Source organism: Macaca mulatta, chromosome 17 (genome assembly GCF_049350105.2).
Source record: "Macaca mulatta isolate MMU2019108-1 chromosome 17, T2T-MMU8v2.0, whole genome shotgun sequence".
In the NCBI taxonomy this organism is placed as follows: Eukaryota; Metazoa; Chordata; class Mammalia; order Primates; family Cercopithecidae; genus Macaca; species Macaca mulatta.
Window position 1 is genome coordinate 7511251 of NC_133422.1, and position 18832 is coordinate 7530082.

The 18832-nt window shown below is 44.0% G+C and overlaps 1 protein-coding gene and 2 long non-coding RNA genes across 6 annotated transcripts in view; 2 read left to right on the forward strand and 1 right to left on the reverse strand.

Annotated features, from left to right (window-relative positions):
• The window catches only part of MTIF3 (mitochondrial translational initiation factor 3), a 14885-nt gene extending 13672 nt beyond the window's left edge, over positions 1-1213 (reverse strand). For 2 of the 4 annotated variants that reach the window (XM_028837502.2, XM_015120795.3), the window contains exon 1: positions 1148-1213. The gene's annotated coding sequence lies outside the window, so the exon portion shown is untranslated. Of the gene's footprint in view, positions 1-482 lie in introns of all 4 variants that reach the window. The other 2 variants (XM_001095868.5, XM_077974311.1) reach the window with 2 other exon arrangements.
• LOC114673543 (uncharacterized) lies at positions 843-5159 on the forward strand. Its single transcript, XR_003724293.2, has 2 exons — positions 843-878; positions 1591-5159. It is a non-coding gene; the product is annotated as an uncharacterized LOC114673543 (long non-coding RNA).
• Positions 5160-11037: 5878 nt separating this feature from the next.
• On the forward strand, positions 11038-14315 carry LOC144336314 (uncharacterized). The gene is made up of 2 exons (XR_013407960.1): positions 11038-13426; positions 13634-14315. It is a non-coding gene; the product is annotated as an uncharacterized LOC144336314 (long non-coding RNA).
• Positions 14316-18832: the final 4517 nt, after the last annotated feature.

The following is an 18832-nucleotide window of genomic DNA, read 5'->3' on the forward strand; positions in this document are numbered from 1 at the left end:
CAGGACCCTCCTCATCTTAAATAAAACTGCCCCGAGATTAAGGATCTACACCTTCACCAGGCCAAAAAGCCTTTCCCACCTGTCCAGTTTCTCCTTCATGCCTAGGCCACACTGGCCATTCGGCTTTTGAAATACAGTACTCTTGTCCTTGGTTTAGGAAAAGCCAGATTAATGCCTAGCGCATTCTTCTGATTACCTCCCAAACTAAGCCAGGTCTCCCAACCCTCCCGCAATTTACTGAGCCTAACACTGAATGCTTCTACAGTCCAGTTTATCTTTCCTTTAAAACATTCATTACAATTACAGTTTCGTGATGATCTTAGTACTACTGCTCTCCATCACTAGACCGTAAACTCTACGAAGCAAGAAACAAAATCGACTTATTACTGTGTTGTGCCTGGCACAATAAATAGTAGTCGATTTTCCAGATTTTTCTCTCCTCCCTCTACTTTTCTTAGACTTAGGCCTTTCACAACACGTACTTGAAACTGAGACTTCTCAGTAAGAGAACTTGGTTTACTTCGTTCAAGTCTTAAGCCACGGAGCCTACTAAATGATAAATGAGAAAATAAATCCCAGTCACTTAGCGACCTTCCCCCATAAGGTCTCCTCCCGCAGCAGCAGGCAGCAAGAACAACGCATTTCTTCAGGCTTCCCTGCGCAGGCGCCCTTCGCCTGGCTTGTTCTGCCCCAGAGGTGCCAGGCAGTAAGGGGCAGGAGCACTTCCGGGAGCCCCTGATCCGGTCGTGGGTAACACGGCGGCCACGCCCACCTGGAGAAGGCCACCGGCGGCGCGTCCGGGTTAGAAACGGGACGTAGGGACGTACTGCGTGCGTGCGTGCGCACAAAAGTGAGCGCGCATGGCGGGGCAGAACTAGGTAAGCTCAGTAGGGCCGGGGCCGGCGCCGACTCTAGGTCTAGCATCCTTGGAAAGTTCGTGCAGCGGCCTCCCTGAAAATGGCATTACAGCCCGGCAGAAAACCCCCCGACTCTGCGGCAGGACCTGCGGGGCCTCTCCGCCCTCGGTACCGGCAGGACGGGGTGACCGTGACCTTCCAGGTGCCTCCTCTACAGGGGCGCCCCCTAAGATCACGTCCTCCCGGTGCTGGTCCGCACACCGCTCCGCACGCCTCATATTTAGCATTACCTGTGCCGGGGCAAGCGACTGTTACACTCTGGCGGGCGCACGTACAGCGGCTCCGCGGCGAGTCCCCTTCGCTCTCCGTAGTGGGCGGGGCTTCATCCCGCGTCCTTTAAAGGAGAGGTGATGGGTGGAGCCACGGTTTTCTACAGTTGGGATGCCGTTCCGCCGACAGAAAATGCGGAGGGCGCGGAGGAAGTGTTTGAGGGGAAATTGCTGCTCACCTGGCTCCTGCCGCTCCGCAGGTGCGGTGAATCTAATGTCACATTTCTGCGGCAATCGGAGCAGCCCTTCCTCCAGTTATATTACATTCACACCAATCTCGGTCTCCCACTAGGGCTTTATAAATAGCTTTTATAAACGTCTTTTTAATGTAACACTGAATAAAGTGTTTTATAAGCTTCTTTTATAAGGATTGTGAGTGAAAGGGCGCTATCTCCGATTTGCAGGTGAGCAGACAGCTTCGGAGTGCGAACGGCTCCCCTTGGGTCCCCGGTGGAGCGCGGCTCCCGGAGGCAAAACGAAGCCAGCTGGGGCCGGGGCGTCAGAGCCTCCGCGTTGTAGTTGGGAGAGGTTCGAACGGGGCCTCAGCTGGCGAAGGGGAAAACGGACCCGGACCCGGACCCGTGGAGCCCGCTCGAAAGCCGGGTGCTGGGGGTGTGGGCCGCCCTTCCCCCCTCCGTCTTCAATAAGAAATTCCTCAAGGGCAGACTGCGAATCCACAGTCGTGAAGCCGCCTAATCTGGCGTCATACCTGGAATGTTTGGATTCCTGCTATGAAGAGAAATTAACATTTATTGGCTACTTGTCCACTGGAAGGCGTTGTCTTATTTCTCATTAACTCCTTGAATCAGCATTACCTCTTTTATTACAGATGACTAAACGATTTCAGCTTTAGTTCTTTGAGAGCAAAGACGAAATCTCCATTTCCTCCTCAGCTGCTGGTAGCTCGACGCTCACTGTTAAAATAGGGAGGTGATGAAACAACTCTTGTGTGAGACCGAAAGTCCAGGTGTGCATCTTGGCTGTTTCCAAGTTAATCAAGAAGAATTAAGGATTCATTTCATTGTATCAAAATTACTTCTCAATGCCAAGATATTTTGCGTGATGTAGATTCGGGGACAGAGTAGCACAATACCTGGGGAGAGTTAGGTGCTCAGCAATTATAATTGTCCACACTTAGGAGTGCTTTTACCTATGTGCCAGAAACTGTTCTACGCACTGAACATATCTCAAGTTATTTAATCTTAAGGACAGCCTTATGAGCCAATTAGTATTATTACCCATTTTACAGATGAGGGCACTGAGACAAATTTGCCCAAGGTCACACACAACTAGTAGCAGAATCAAGGAAAAAAAAAAAAAAAAAGCCAAAAAACCCAAAGCCCAGGCAAACTAAATGTTCCTTGCATCGCTAGACTGAAGTAGTGAAACAGTAAAGTTACGAGTCCATGAAAACATTAAAGGATGTGAAGTATGTACAAGTAACTGAAACATTTAATGCCCAAACTAAAGACTTAAAATATGCTAAGGTAATAGTACAGATAGATTGACACCAAGTAATCGCTGGTAACTGAAGCTACCGCCCAGCATCCATTTGCAGTCCCTCTTTGAAGGCAGCTGTGTCCAGAGCAGGTGGTTTAGGAAGCTTTCTAGACTTACATTGTCAGCTGTCTCCACACCTAGAAGATGGAGCTTTAGTGTTTAGGAGACATGCAGAAATGGGATGACCATTACAGACATGCTCACAGATGGACAGAAGCCTTTTTTTTCGTCTTTTCCCTTGAACTCTCCTTTGACCTCCAGCCGAAATGGAGCTTGGCAGCTTTTTTTTTTTTTTTTTTTTTTTTTTTTTTTTTTTTTTGAGACGGAGTGTCGCTCTGTCGCCCAGGCTGGAGTGCAGTGGCGCAATCTCGGCTCACTGCAACCTCCGCCTCCCGGGTTCACGCCATTCTTCTGCCTCAGCCTCCCAAGTAGCTGGGATTACAGGCGCGTGCCACTGGGTCCGGCTAATTTTTGTATTTTTAGTAGAGACGGGGTTTCACCATGTTGGCCAGGCCGATCTCGAACTCCTGACCTCAGGTGATCCACCCCACTCGGCCTCCCAAAGTGATAGGATTACGAGTGTGAGCCACCACGCCAGGCCACTTGGCAGCTTTTAAGGGGTCATTGAGAGCCTTGAACTCTGCTTCGTGGGGACAGACTTTGAAGATCCTTGAATAAAGATGACTTTGGTTTGGGGAAGTGATATTACTATGCCACAGATCTTTTGTAAACTGCTCCATTATGTACATAGAAGAGGACTCTGAGAAATGCGTAGCGCTTTCCCAATTATGTTATCGTTTCTACACATAATTTAACCCCCTCAAAAATGAAACTCAGTAAGACTCAAATCACAGTGACTCTAAAAATGCCTGTGTTTTCTACCACATGGTAATTTCTACGTTAATTTCCATAGCATGCCCGTGAACTTTCTCTTGCAATTAATATATTGGTGATTTGCTCTGATGAAGGAATAATGGAAATATCCTGTCCCTCTCTTTGCCTGTTAGCTTTCCAAGTCCTCCCACTTTTCCCCAACGCCGAGGGGACCTTCCAAAATAGGATTATATGTGAGATTTACTTGCTTAGCCCAAAGTCATTGAGGTACAACATATCTGATCCACAAAATAATCAGTATGTGGGTGATTTCTTTAAAAAGTTTTGAACACTGGGCTGCATCTTTATAGTGCCACAATGACTGTAACAATTCATTTAAAAATCTAATACTAATAAAAATCCTGTGTTTGTTTTTTTTTTTTGAGATGAGGTCTCACTCTGCTGCCGAGGCTGGAGTGCAGTGGCACTGTGTTGGCTCACTGCAACCTCCATCTCCTGGGTTCAAGCAATTCTCCTGCCTCAGCCTCCCAAGTAGCTGGGATTACAGGCACCCACCACCACGCCTGGTTAGTTTTTATATTTTTAGTAGAGATGGGGTTTCACCATATTGACCAGGCTGGTCTGGAACTCCTGACCTCAGGTGATCCACCCACCTTGGCCCCCCAAAGTGCTGGGATTACAGGTGTGAGCCACCCTGCCCAGCCAAAATTCTGGGTTTATTTTGAAGATACGAAGCATCTTCAAACTTTAACGCCCATGTGGGTTCAGATATTCAGCATATTCTTCAACAAATAATTGTTCATAGATTATATACTCCTCCCTCCCCAGATTATAAACTCTCACCTGGGCAGTTTTGCTAAAACTGGGGGAATTTAAGTCTATTATGTGTGAGATCCTATGTAGTGCCAAGTAAATGTAGCTGAGAGCAGTTATCTTAAACGGCAGCAACTCTGTCATTACAAGGCCAGTTTAATAGCCAAGAGGGCCCATGCTCTCCTTAGCTGATGTTTACAGACTTGTCAAAAGATAGAAACAAGGCAGGCAAGAGGCTTTGGCTGAGTATTAGATAACTCGTTGAAAACTTCCTGAAGATACTCTCAGTCCAATATTGTGTGTCTATTATTGTCTGTTAGAAACTATTAAAGCCGAAAGCATTCTTACGGAATCTCTACCATTTTCCTCAGGCGACTATAATTAATCCATTTCAAACATGTAAACATCTCTATATTTAAAACAAGACAAAACAAAACAAAATGAAAAAACTCGAGGCTAGGAGATTTAGCTTCTCATTTCAATGTTTTATAAGACGGGAGTCTTTTCCTTTACATAACCTAAATCCATCATGTTGCTACTTAGTCTGGTTCTGCAGTAGAGCTGGAGAACATCTGGTGACCACATCTGTGTTATAACCCTTTATGTGCTCTCAGACTACTAGATTCAAAATAAATTTCCTTACTGTGAGATTTCCCGTAACATTAGACTCCGGATTAATCATTTCTCTTGTCAGAATATGATGGCCTCAGTTATTAAAAGGTGGTGGTTGTGAATCAGCAAAATAAATTTGTCTAAAATTAATGACATTGTAATAAATTTTTAAAAAGCTTTCATATTTGCCAAATAAAAATATTTGTATATGGAAGATCCACTTATCTTCTGTGAAGAGTCTCTTGTGCAACCGCAGAAGCAGAAAATAGGTTCAAAAGTTTCATTTGGAACACAACAGAGACATGTCTTTCCATTTCAGAGGTATTGAGTTTTGGGGTGATTCAGTTAACTTTCATCGTTTTGAAACAATGAAAATAATTTCTATTACCATCATAGGACATCATGCAGAACAACAGAGAGCTAGCGCGAAATGTACCATGCTGACTACTGTGTAGATAAAGCAAAACAGGACGAAATGATTAGTTAGCATTTTACATTTAGAATGCAACCCAGCCGGGCACAGTGTCTCATGCTTGTAATCCCAGCATTTTGGGAGGCTGAGGCGAGCAGATCATGAGGTCAGGAGTTCGAGACCAGTGTGGCCAACATGACGAAACCCCACCTCTACTAAAAGTACAAAAAAAAAATTTAGCTGGGCATGGTGGTGCGCACCTGTAGTCCCAGCTACTCGGGAGGCAGAGACAGGAGAATCCCTTGAACCAGGGAGGTGGAGGTTACAGTGAGCCAAAATTGCACCATTACACTCCAGCCTGGATGATAGAGGGAGACTCCATCTCAAAAAAAAAAAAAAAAAAAAAAAAAAAAGGATGCAACCCTATACTATTTTTAAACATTTACGTGAAACGTTGTAGTTACAAGGCTATTTAAGGAGGGGAGGACTGACAGCAAATAGAATGTTTGTGATAAAATAAATTTGTGCTGTTTCCCATCTTTGAGGCAAATGGAATTAAAGGCAAATTATTCCATTTTGGAAAGTTCCTCAAATGTGGCGTTTCAGATGTTTACTGTATAGGGAAGTAGACTTTCCACTGTACATTGGAATCATTGTTTTGCTGCTTTTTCACCTTGCAAGTTGCTAGGTTCTGCTGCCAAGATTTTTAAAGCCTGCTTTGTTAGCAGCCTAGGACACATCCCTGACCTTACCAAAGTGAAAGTGAAAGCTCTTAGTTTTTCTTCTTCTTCTTCTTCTTTTTTTTTTTTTTTTTTGCAACAGTAAATCTACTAATTTTACAGTCAGTTGAACAGCAATAGATTAATTTGTGTAAAGTCTGCATTCACAAAGAAAATCTAAACTTCAGTGGCTTGAATGCCTGAAACTGCAGTGTGATATTTGAAGGGTAGACACTCTTACAACTTGCCAAGAAGGATACAGGCAGTTCACTGTCACCTGCTTCTCGGCACAGGTGCTGACCCCTCGGTCGACTCGGGGCCTCCTGATGGGGTAGCAGGAAGGCTGGGCCTTTGTGTGGTACAGAGAACGCTTTTCCAATGACTGGGCTAGTTCTCTCCAGCAGACACAGGAAACAGAAGAAAGAAGAGGTTAAGGGCCGCCAAGAGGGTCAGAATGGGTTAAATTTAGTTAACATCAGAGGTTATAGCTTTTAACAAGAGCTACAAGAAAACTTATTCGAAGATGCAATTTGTTTCTTCTTTGTCCACTGTTATTTTTTTCCCACTATTGATAGTGACAGCTTAACAAAGTTTTTATATGCTAAAGGTTTTCATCCCTTAGAGAATAAAGAACTGTGTTCCTAAAAAGAGATGCAGGTGGAAAACTTTATAAAGCTTCCATGATTTCCAAATTGGGAGCTTTGAAATAGGCTCCCTGCTTGGCTAAGTCAAAAATAATCTGTGAAAAAAAAATCCCTATTGGAAATGGAGGAATGCTCCAGTAGTCAGATGCAGAGCTCCTACTTCTAGAAGATTCTTTGTGTGAATTTTTCTCTCAGCCGTCCTAGTAGACTTTTCCCAGTTATTCAAAATTATCAAAGCGGCCTTCTCTGAAGGTGCATTTCTTCAAATTTAGGACATAATACTGGGCAGGACTAGTTGTTTATTGCATTTCTATGTAAGCAAAGAAAAATGGCCATAGATTTCTGTGTATGTCCTTTATGCTCGCTCTTAAAACTCTGTTACTCTGCATTTTCTGTTCAACAACTGAACTGTTAGGGAAATTGAGCTTTCAAAAGAGAGTCATGTAAATTCTAGCTCTTCAACTGGAAATGTATGATTACCTAGGACTGATATTCAGTGTCCGACATCATACTAAGGCCTTATGTGTTTTTCAGCTGCATTTCTCTAATAAATACGAGGCCTTGTTTTTGAATGAGTTTAATCATTCATTTAGTTGAGATTATCAAATGCCGAACTTGGGTTTTCAGAGCCATGTTTCTACCTGATGGTCAGCAAGGAAAACGTAATCTACACATCTGAGTGCTGAACTATAATCCACATTTGACAACATGTTTGTTTCAGGTATGGTGAGGACTCATTTAAGTGTTATTTGGGAAATAAGATGTTTTATATAAGGGAATCTTCCAGATACCCTAAGCTTACCTCCCCAATGAATACAAACTTCTATATTTTTACCTTTATGAATGAAAGTATTTTATATAATGTATTACAGACATTCTTGCTTTCTAAAGTATGGTGTGATATTTTTTAAGAACTAGGAGTATCAGGTTGGGCATGATGGCTCATGCCTGTAATCCTAGCACTTTGAGAGGCTGAGGTAGGCAGATCATTTGAGGTCAGAAGTTCAAGACCAGCCTGACCATCTCTACTAAAAATACCAGATTCCCCTTGACTCTGTCTCAAAAAATAAAATCCAGTCTAGCCACATCTTTCATTTTCTGTATATAATAGGCAGATTTGATGACTGACTTGGACAAATGTTTTGGTATTAACACTCACAGTCAAAACCAGATACCATAAAATGGATTTATTTTAGTAATTAAAACTGCAACTTCAAATTATTACTAGGACAGCTTGTAACTGAATAATGTGGCCTAATGAAAAAAAAGTGTGCCACACATGATGATGCATCACTTAAAGGTTATAATCTATAATCACTGGCAATTCATCACGCCTCCTTTCACACTCAACCATCATGTCATCACACACTGGTGTGTGTCATTTGTGTTAATAGTTTACATGATTGAAGTTGCCACTGATTTTACTTTTGTTTTTTGCAAATTAGAATGGATTTGAAGTTATTCTGTCTATAGTTGGCCTCTCGTTCACTTCTTTTTTTCCTTTTTATTTTTTTAGAGACAGGGCTTTGCTCTGTTGCCCAGGCTGGAGTGCAGTGGCGCAATCATAGCTCACAGCAGCTTTGACTTCCTGGGCTCAAGCAATCTTCCTGCCTCAGCCTCCCGATAGCTGGAACTACAGGTGCATGCCACTACGTCCTGCTAATTTTTAAATTTTTTTTGTAGAGAAGAGGTCTCACCAGAAGGCTGGTCTCAAACTCCTGGGCTCAAGCCATCCTTCCACCTCACCCTCCCAAAGCACTGAGATTATAGAAGTGCGCCACTTTGCCTGGCCCACTTGCTTCTTGAATGGGTGAGAGAACTGCTGAGTGACAGTTGGCATCACAGGAGCTGTATCTTACCCCCAACCTGGTTAGGCGAGACCTTTGATTGCTTCCTGGACACCTGGAGCGTGGCAGGAGGGCCCACACATGAGCTTTGCCATGTGTGTGAGCGTGTGCGTGTGCGTGTACGTGTGTGTGTGTGTGTGTCTGCTCCTACGGGGTAAGAACCGCTTTCACAGGCAAAGGCATTAAGTATGGACAAAAAAACAAAACTGGGGCTGAGAAACATTAGCACTGTTATGTAACAAACTCAAAGACAAAACACAGGGCAGTGGAGAATTCTAAACATGTGGAGAGGTCTGCGGAGCCACATGGCAGCCTGCTGGACCTGGAGCCACGCTTTGGCTGGCTCATCTGCTGTGTGTTTTCCCTAGCGAGTCCATATCTCAGGGGATTGAGGGTGCTCAGATTTTATACTTTGGCCTTAGCAATTAGAAAAACAGTTACAGCAGGATCCTCACGACATTTATGTTCAAAGATGTCATAACTTTATTTTGCTTACTGCTGATATATTACAGAAAATGAAAATGAAAACATAGCTAATATTGCATTAGATTGTGTATCAATCCATTTTGGTGAGAGAGATTTTATAAATTCAGTCTGTGTGCAAATAGAATTTGTTTTATTCATTAACACACACAATACAACTTACTATCTCACAAGAATACAGATTTCTGTTTTTTACTGACAGTTGTCTAAAATATTCTCATGAGAGGGGCTGGACTAGCGCTAACACTTTCTATACAAATTACTCCTAAGCGAAGTGTTGGAGTGTCTGAAGTGCTCTGTAGAAGCTGGGTCTGGAAATTTGTCCTAGAATCCTCTAGAATTTCTTTTCTTCCATTCAACTCTTTAGTAAACGTCCTGTTTCTCTAGTTTAGGGTGGGGGGGTGCACATGCTACTACTGAATAATTCTCACTTGTCCATAAGATACTGTACTAAATGGGAATTAGGCTTCTGAGGAAAGAAGCGAAATGATTTGGTGACTTTTGTCCCTAATTCCATGACAAATGACCCATGGCTTTCCTGAGGGGGCAGCACACGCAGCCGTAGGAAAGCTACAGATCAGAAATCTGTGCAGGAGAGGAACTGCCAACGGAAAGGACTCGTCAGCTGGCACCAACAGTTAGCAAAAGGCCCTGGAACAGGGGACACCCCGGTTCCATCAACCCGGGGAAGCAGCTGTCTGAGCCCAGCAGCCTGTGGTTGGAGCCACACACCGCCCAGAACCGCGTGGTGCTCTGGGTGGTAGCATTGTATACTCTGTGCCACATTTGCTGGCTGGCTGATTTTCAGCTTCAGCGCTTTCTTGGAAGTGATACTGTCACTTAGCCACATACCTCCCGTGACCCAGCAACGTGTACACATTGGAGGGAAGTGAGCGGCAGCAGATTACGGTGCTCAGCTAGCGGGAACTGCCTGGCCTTGCCCCACCTGCATAGCTCCCCCATGTCCGCTCCCCCGGGGGCCTTTGGCCTTGTCCTGCCTCTAAGACAAGGGCTAGGTCAGCCCACTCCTCGTCAGGGGCACTAGCTCTCTGGTCTTTCTGATGGAGGAATTCTGCCTTGTTTGTGGGAAGAGAATTCTGGATCAGAAAACTGGGCTTCAACACCCAGGGGTCCCGCTCTAAATTAAGGCCTCCTCCGGATCCCACTTGGCCTCAGCCTAAAAGCAAAACGGCTTCAGGGCGTATATTAATAAATAGCAGGGGCCGGGCGCGGTGGCTCACGCCTGTAATCCCAGCACTTTGGGACGCCGAGGCGGGCGGATCACGACGTCAGTATCAAGACCATCCTGGCTGACACGGTAAAACCCCGTCTCTACTAAACAAAATACAAAAAATCAGCCGGGCAAGGTGGCCGGCGCCTGTAGTCCCAGCTACCTGGGAATGTGGGGCAGGAGAATGGCGTGAACCCGGGAGGCGGAGCTTGCAGTGAGCCGAGATTGCACCACCGCACTCCAGCCTGGGCGACAGAGCGAGACTCTGTCTCAAAAAAGTAAATAAGTAAATAAATAAATATTACACATCCATGCACACGCAATGCATACAGTATGTACCATGTGTGCCAGTCACTCTTGCAAGCACTTTACATATACTGACTCATTTAGTTCTCATTAAAAGGTCTGTAATTTAGTAGTATTGTTCTTGTTATGTATCCTTTCATTGGTAAGGAAACTGAGGCCAGAAAGATTAAGTAACTTGTCCAAGGTCACCCAACTAAGAGGTGGCAGAGCTGGGATCAGGATTTAGGGAATCTGTCTCCAGAGTCTATGCTCTTAGCTACTGCTCTATAAACGGTAGCTAAAATAATAGTGTCCTATGTTATCTAAGTAATAATAATATGTTCTTATTCAACTGAATATATACCTAGATATTTCTTAAAGTGAGTATAATCCCAGAACTTCCTTGACATCTCAAAAATACTGCTAGAAAGGTGATCCTGGAAATCACCTACTATGAAGGAATATTTACACTGGTGTTTCCTTTATTCTCAAAATTGTGTCTAGTGTGGAGGAAAGAACTTCACAGTGGGAGTCAGAGGACCTGGATTTATTTTCCAACTCCGTATTTCACCTGCTGTGGGTCCTTGAGCAAGTAATTTTGATGGTCTGGTCCCCTGCTTTTTCATCCATAAAATGAGATAATAATGTCACGGAATTGCAACGGTCAAAAAGATAAACTCTTTTGGAAACTATAAAGGCATACACACATGTAAGAGAGTATTAATCTCTTGATCCCAGATCTCTCTAAAATACTTAATCTGAGGGTTTTTGACTTCTATGTGTACACTGAAGAGTCCAGGCTGCAAAGAGTTTCCACCCAGCCTTCCTGAAAAGAGAAATAATAATGAACCTCGCAACACCTATCACTGTAGTTTGTTGTATAAAATTATATTTAAGTAGACTATGTAATAAATGGTATAAAATTCTCAATCCAGAAAGCAGATTTAATCATGTTCAACCAAAGCTTTCATTATTAGGATAATGCCCAGCCCACACACTTTGGGAGGCTGAGATAGGAGGATCGTTTGAGCACAGGAGGTGGAGGCTGCAGTGAGCTATGATGGTGCCACTGCACTTCAGCCCGGGTGACAGCAAGACCCTGTCTCAAAAAAATAAAAAGGGAAAAAGGGCTCTGTGACTTTTATGATTAGGATAATGAAAGCTTTGGTTGAACATGATTGATCTAGGGTGACGGCTAAAGATCTCTGCGGAGTATCAGTGGTAATCCACAACTGAAATTGATGGTCCAGCTCTGATCACTGCTGTCTGGAGTCTGCGGAGTATCAGTGGTAATCCACAACTGAAACTGATGGTCCAGCTCTGATCACTGCTGTCCGGAGTCTGTTGAGTATCAGTGGTAATCCACAACTGAAACTGATGGTCCAGCTCTGATCACTGCTGTCCAGAGTCTGCGGAGTATCAGTAGTAATCCACAACTGAAACTGATGGTCCATCTCTGATCACTGCTGTCCAGAGTCTGAAGCACATGAGGAGGAAAATGAAGTACACAACATTCCTTGTAGAATATTGCTTCAAGAAAGCTCAAGTTTTGGCAGTATGCCCTAGGTGGCACCTACTTGCACTGCCAAGTGGCTGCCATTTCTGCTGCTCTTCCCTAGGAAAACAGACAAACTCAAACAACAGGATGTGCATATGGCGTTCTTAGAGGGGTGGACACTAAGCAGCTCTCCCAGGCCTGAGGGTCCTCCCGGCCTGCCTCCCGTCGGCATGTTTCCTGAACAGCAGCTCCCTGACAACATGGGAAAGAGCTTGGGCTTTGCTATCAGGGAAAACTGGACTTGGGACATTCACTGGCTGTTACCTTGGGCAAGTTATCAAATGTTTCACACTTGTCTGTAAAATGAAGATAGTGATTTTAACATATAGCTAGGGTGTCTCCTAAATGTTAGATACCATGTTATTATTATTATTGCTTTATGATACAATATTACATGAAGTGCTGTCGGGGGGACAGGTTCAGGGTTTCTATAAACTGGTGATGTTGGAACTGCTACAAAAGAACCATGAACCTTGAGTCTGACCTGTAAGAAAGCCTTCAGCAGGACCACAGCGGAGGCCAGAATGGACGAGGCTGAGAGGAAGGTGAAGTTTATGTTTGATGGCCCCTGAAATTGCCTCCCTACAAAGGGCTGTCTTTCCTCTCTCACAATTTAATGTCTTCTCACCCATAACTCGCCCCTATCTTCTCTTCTGTCTGCATTCTACACCCAGGAAAAATTTCAGGTCAGCACCTGGGGAGATAGTTTTTGACAGGTTAATCATTTGGAACTCTTCCAATTACATTCTGAAGACATTGCCAACTTCCTAAATGTAGGCCTGATGCCATGGTCCTCTGCTGAGGGTCATGTTCCTTCCAGAAGGTCTCAGCTGAGAGCCACAGCGTGGCAGTGCTGCCAGAGACCTTATTTGGTGATAGTTGAGCTTTCTGGCACTGTTCTTTTGTGTTGAGTGGGGAAGTGGAGAGGAAGCTGATGAGGAGGAGGGTGGAGATGGGCTGGGTGATTCAAATTGTGCTCCCAGAAGCACAGAGCCTCATTTGAAATATTGATTCCTCTGTGGAGGTCACAGCCCAGCCTTTGTTGTGCTTTCAGAGGGGCTATTTATACATTTTGGTCTTTGTTTCGAGTCGCCTCTTATACTGGTGACACTCCAGCTTTGCCGAAGTCGTGTTTAAAAAAGAAAGTAGTAATTATTGATTGCACACTCAAATGTGGGGATCAGAATGAATGCAGACAAAGGCTTGCAGAGAAGTATTCTACTCCCACTGCTTCAAGGGGAATCTGGACTCCTAAAGCAAGGTTCTTGAAATAAATAAGGGCTTCCATGCCCCTGAAATCCAGTAAGTCTATCTTGGGTTTTCAGGTCCATCTTCTGACTTTTGCACTGTGATGGTTTCATCTCCCCTCCTTCAGGTGGAATGAGACCAGGGTGAGGGTGAGGTGGGAGGGGAGCAGAGCTATGTAGACTGAAAGGTTTGATCTTAAAGGCAATCTGTCCTTCTCACACTCCTGAATTCTCTGCCTCCCTCCCATTCTTACCTTGGCAGTTTATTTACCAGAAGGCTGGAAGCTTGTCAGAGCCTGGAGATGTCATGCCAGAGACTCAGGATGTGCCCAAGTGCTTTCAGCCTGCAGCTGAATGAGCAGTGCCAAGCAAGCCCAGCCTAAGATGCAGCAGAAGAACCAACCTTCCAAGCTGAGCCCTGATCAATCTTTGTAAACATAAGAATTAATGGAACGGTGGTCGCTTTTTAAAAAAATAGAGACGAGGTCTCACGATGTTACTAGGGCTAGCCTCAAGCCATCTTCCTGCCTTGGCCTCCCAAAGTACTGAGATGACAAGTGCGAGCCACCTTGACCAGTCAGTGGTTGCTTTAAGCTATAAAGTTAGATTGTTATGTAATAATAGATAACCAAAACATAACCCACTAGACTACTGTTAAGAAGATGAAACTATTACTCTTTTGGAAAGCAAAAAGGTAGTACTTACCACAATCTAGAAAGGTATTTATATCCTTGGAAGAAGAAATCGTGCCTACTCTAATATTATCCTAAAATTCAACAAGCAAAAAACCGCATGTATGAAAAGTGTTCGGTGTAGTACTATTTTTAAAAAACTTACAAATAGTATAATGGAGCAAAAATTAATTACAGGTTTACTAAATTATGATACATCCACACATGGGAATGTTAACATACTTTTTAAAATAAATCTCTCTTGTGCAACTAACTTGAAACCAGTGATTTAAAAAAAAAACATTTTAAATATTTATTTTTACTTTGAGAATACAGTTACATTTACTTTCCTGTCTTTCAATTTAGAATCAAACTTTTCTTCCAGAGTAAGTCTGCTGCCCGGACTTCCACATTATCTTGTGCATAATCACATCTATACATTACCATGGTATAAGAAATTAAAGACATTTGGGGACCTATATGAATGCAGAATCACCTAGATTCCCCTCCCCCCAGGCTTTTATAGTTATCTCACTATATCCATTTCAGTAGCCTTAATTTTCAGTGACTCATTGTTATTGAAATTTACAACTTAGTCTTTATAGTTTTTTTTGCACTCACATTTTAATGGTTTATGTAATATTTAATTAAATTTAGCAATTATAAAGTCAAATATGATGGCAAGAACAGGCATGGGGACAAACACAACAGACTTTTGGTTAGAAGACAGTCCAACAGGTGAAAGCAGAAGTGTGAGGGTGTGCAACAGAGCACAGCCTCCCGTCCTCCAGTGTCCCTGACTGGGGCCATCAGAGAGAATGTTCAGCAGAGGCCGTGGAGATTGGCAAGTACCATGAGTGGCTGGTTCAGTAGAAGGCAGTAAAAAGGCCTTCTTCTCTAAACGTGAACACTGTGTAATATAGAAGCGTTATGTTATAATGTTAAGTGAAGAAATACAAAATGCAAGAATGTGATGGCAAAAAGTAGTAAAAAAAAGAGTAACTTACTGAAATGTCTGGGGTTCTGTTTAGGGCCTGCTGCTGGCTGCACAGAAAGCCAATGACTGAGACGATTACTGCCAAAAAAAGAAGGCTTTAATTGGGTGCTGTAGGCAAGGAGACAGGAGGGAGATGGGAGATCAGTCTCAAATCCATCTCCCTGACCTACTAAAATTAGGAGTTTATGTAGCAGGGAAGAAATGTAACAATGTGTTAGAAAACAGGAACTAAGGAGGGGCCTAGCTCTCATTGTTTGGATGCAGTGATCTGCTGAGGTTGAGATCTTTGATACTTTTTGAGAAGCCTGGGGGTTCTTTCCTGAGGAAGGAACTAAGATAAAGCAAATGTAAATTTCAAGCTTTAAAGACCCACCCTGTCACACAGGCTGGAGTGCAGTGGCAGGATCTTGGCTCAATGCAGCCTCCGGCCCCGGGGCTCAAGCTATCCTCTCACCTCAGCCTCCTGAGTAGCTGCGACCACAGGTACACATCACTACACCCAGCTAATTTTTTTTTTTTTTTTGTATTTTTAGTAGGGGTGGGGTCTTGCCATGTGGCCCAGGGTGGTCTCAAACTCTCGAACTCAAGAAATTCTCCCACCTCGGCCTCCCAAAGTGCTGGGATTACAGGTGTGAGCCACTGCACCCAGCCAGAAAGGTCCATTTCTATGTTTATCCAAAAGAACTGTCTCTGGGACGATTGGGTCGGTTTCATAACCATGTAGACAAAGACCGTGATGGTTTATCTCAGGAACCTAGTTCCAAAAACTGACAAAGAAAGGGCTGTTTCCTATGGCAATGCAAATACATGCTCAAACCTCAAGTATACCAGTTGTCTATGATAGATTCATTATATGGTTTAGGGCAGGGCTAAGAAAGAACTGTGTCCACCAATCCTATTAAAAACTTATGAAAATAACTTATAAAGGTTGTGGAAAGTACTTACTTAGTGAATCTTAATTTTGTGAAACATCAGTGATGTGGGATTTATTTATATAATTATGTCTGTAATCCCAGGGATGAGCTAAGTGAGTTTTATCCAGTTTTCTTTGTAAAATGGTAATGGTTTAGTAGCCCCTAAACAAAATCCACATCTTTCTGGCATTTAATCACTTGAAGTATTAATCACATAGATTATTCTTGTGATGCATTTGTACCTTTTTTGATAATTTTTGCACTTTTTGGTAGAGAAATTTAGTAGAGTTTAATTTATATTTACGATTAGAATAAGGGGTCATGTTGAAATTTACAGTCAAACTCTCTGGAGATATCAATTCATATAGATTGCAATATCAATTTCTTTAATGTTTGGATAAATTATGACCATTAAACTAAAAATGTAAATAAAATTCATTCACTATTCAGTTACTGAGCACCCACTATGTTTCAAATCCTGTTTTGGCAGCTGGGATTAGAAGAATGTTACCGGTCCTGCCTTCAAGAGTTAAACTAATTTGTACCAACCTTGAGTGCTGAGGCAAGTCTGAGTTCAGCTCGCCACCCCTTTCATTTTATGGATAAGGAAACTGAAGCGTAAAGAGAATGAGCAACTGTCCCAGTGTCAGGCCAGCTTGGATCTGCCAATTTCATTTTCGTTTCTGGCTTACATCCGTAACGAAAACTAGTTAACAAAATAGCATGGGGTTGATTTCCTACTATGTGACATTCTGGAAAAGGCAAACCTATGGAGGTAATGAAAGGATCAGTGGTTGCCTAGGGTTAGGGAGAAGGGAGGGATGAATAGGCAGAGCACAGGGAATTTTTACTGCAGTAATACTGTTCTGTAGGACACTCTAATGGTAGATACATATGTAATGTATTTGTCAGAACCCATAACGTGCAACACCAAGAGTGAACCCATGGTGCCGTGGCGGGCTGAAGGGCTCCTCAAGCACCGCCAGAGTGGACGCCGAGGCCGGAGGCCGGAGGCCGAGGAGGCGCTGAGAGTGAGGGCTGCTAGCACATTGTCACCTCTCAGTGGTATATGCCTGTGGACCAGATATTTAGAAGACTGAGGTGGGAGGATCACTTCAGTCCAGGAGGTCAAGGCTGTAGTGTAAGCTGTGATTGCACCACTGCACTTCAGCCTAGGTGACAGAACAAACCTGTCTCGAACAAGCAAAATAAAATGAGCAAAGGTTGCAGAAAAGAAGACAGGACAGTTGGCTTTAGAAGGAAGCCGGTCCTACTCTGGAATCACACAGATCTGAATTCAGCCCAGTAGCCACCCCTCCCGCTAACCAGGGACTGAGAGGGGTCTGTCTGGATACAGATTGTTCATCGCCCTCAGTGTGATGGAAGCACTGCAGGAGAACTGGAAAAGGGGGCCAGGAATCTTGTCTTCCAGTTTCTTCTCCTGGGAGGGGTAACAAAAAAAAAAAGACCAGAAAAGGATGGGATTCTGTTTTTTGTTTTTTTAAAATAGTTGAATGGGTGACCTTTAAAGATGCTTAGAAGGTAGAACTTCCTCCAAAATAGCTTTATTTTAGCCTTGAAAACACATCCATTTCCTTAAATCCTTTGAGTTTTTTTCTTTCTTTTTTTTTTTTTTTTTTTGAGACAGGGTCTCACTGTGTCATCCAGGTTGGAGTGCAGTGGTGTAGTCATGGCTCACTGCAGCCTTGATCTCCTGGGCTCAAGTGATCCTCCCACCTCAGCCTCCTGAGTAGCTGGGACCACAGGGTGTGCCACCATGACTGGCTAATTTTTTGCTTTTTGGAGAAATGAGGGTCTCCCTATGTTGTTCAGGCTGGTCTCTAACTGCTGGTCTCAAGTGATCCTCCCACCTCGGCCTCCCAAAGTGCTGGGATTACAGGTGTGAGCCATTGCCTCCTTTCTCTTTTTCATTGAGAATACCCGGTATGCTAGTACTAATGTGGAGATCCCATCGTCTCTGCAGCATGGCCAAGGCAGCTCCAGGGCCTCCCCTCTGCCTGGATTGCTTGGGACTCATCCAAGAGAGTCTCAAGAAAGAGCCATCTCCCCCATAAGGACTCTGGGTCCATGGGTACCCCCTATAAGCTCATGAGAACTGCAGACTCTCAGGCTCTGCAATCCCCAAACTACAAAGTCAGAATCTGTGTTAAAGGGTGAGCAGCTCTGCTGAGGACTCATCTGGGAGGCTGGCCCAGGCCTGTGCACTGCTCGTTGGGAGCAAAGCATGTCATCAAACCAAAGTGGGTCCATTTGCCTGTGTGCAACAGAAAGCCAAACACTGAGTCACTGGGTTTTGGCTGTGAGAAAGGTTTAGTGTGAGTTGACTGACAAGGAGACAGGGGGATATGCTCAAATCTGTCTCCCTGAGCTGGGTGCTGGGTTGGGTTTTTATAAGCACAAGGTAATGAGGTGTGATCTGATTGGATCTTGCAATGAGGTGATGCCAGGAGGCATGATCTGACTGGATCCTGCCATGGAATGTTTGCATCTTAACTCAATCCCAGCTCCTTAAGCACTTAGGTCCGCCAGTGGTTACATGCTTGGTTCATCTGAGCATGCTGAGATTATGTGATCTTCAACCTGGGTGCCCGCGGCAACTGAAAAACTCACAGGTTTGTTAAATAAAAGTTGAACCAGATTGGTTTGATGGGTTACCAGCAGAGGCCTTTGGGGGTTGGCTGGAGTAGCACCCCTCTGTGGTGTGCACCTGGAGCACCAATCCACATAGGCCCCAATGACGAGACAGCATTAACCACCAGCTGTCCCGGTAGCAACCCAGCCCCTGTGGATGGCCACATCATGGATGGGGAAGTCCCAGGTTTTAACCTGGGCTTCTTTATTGGAAACAACATGCTGCT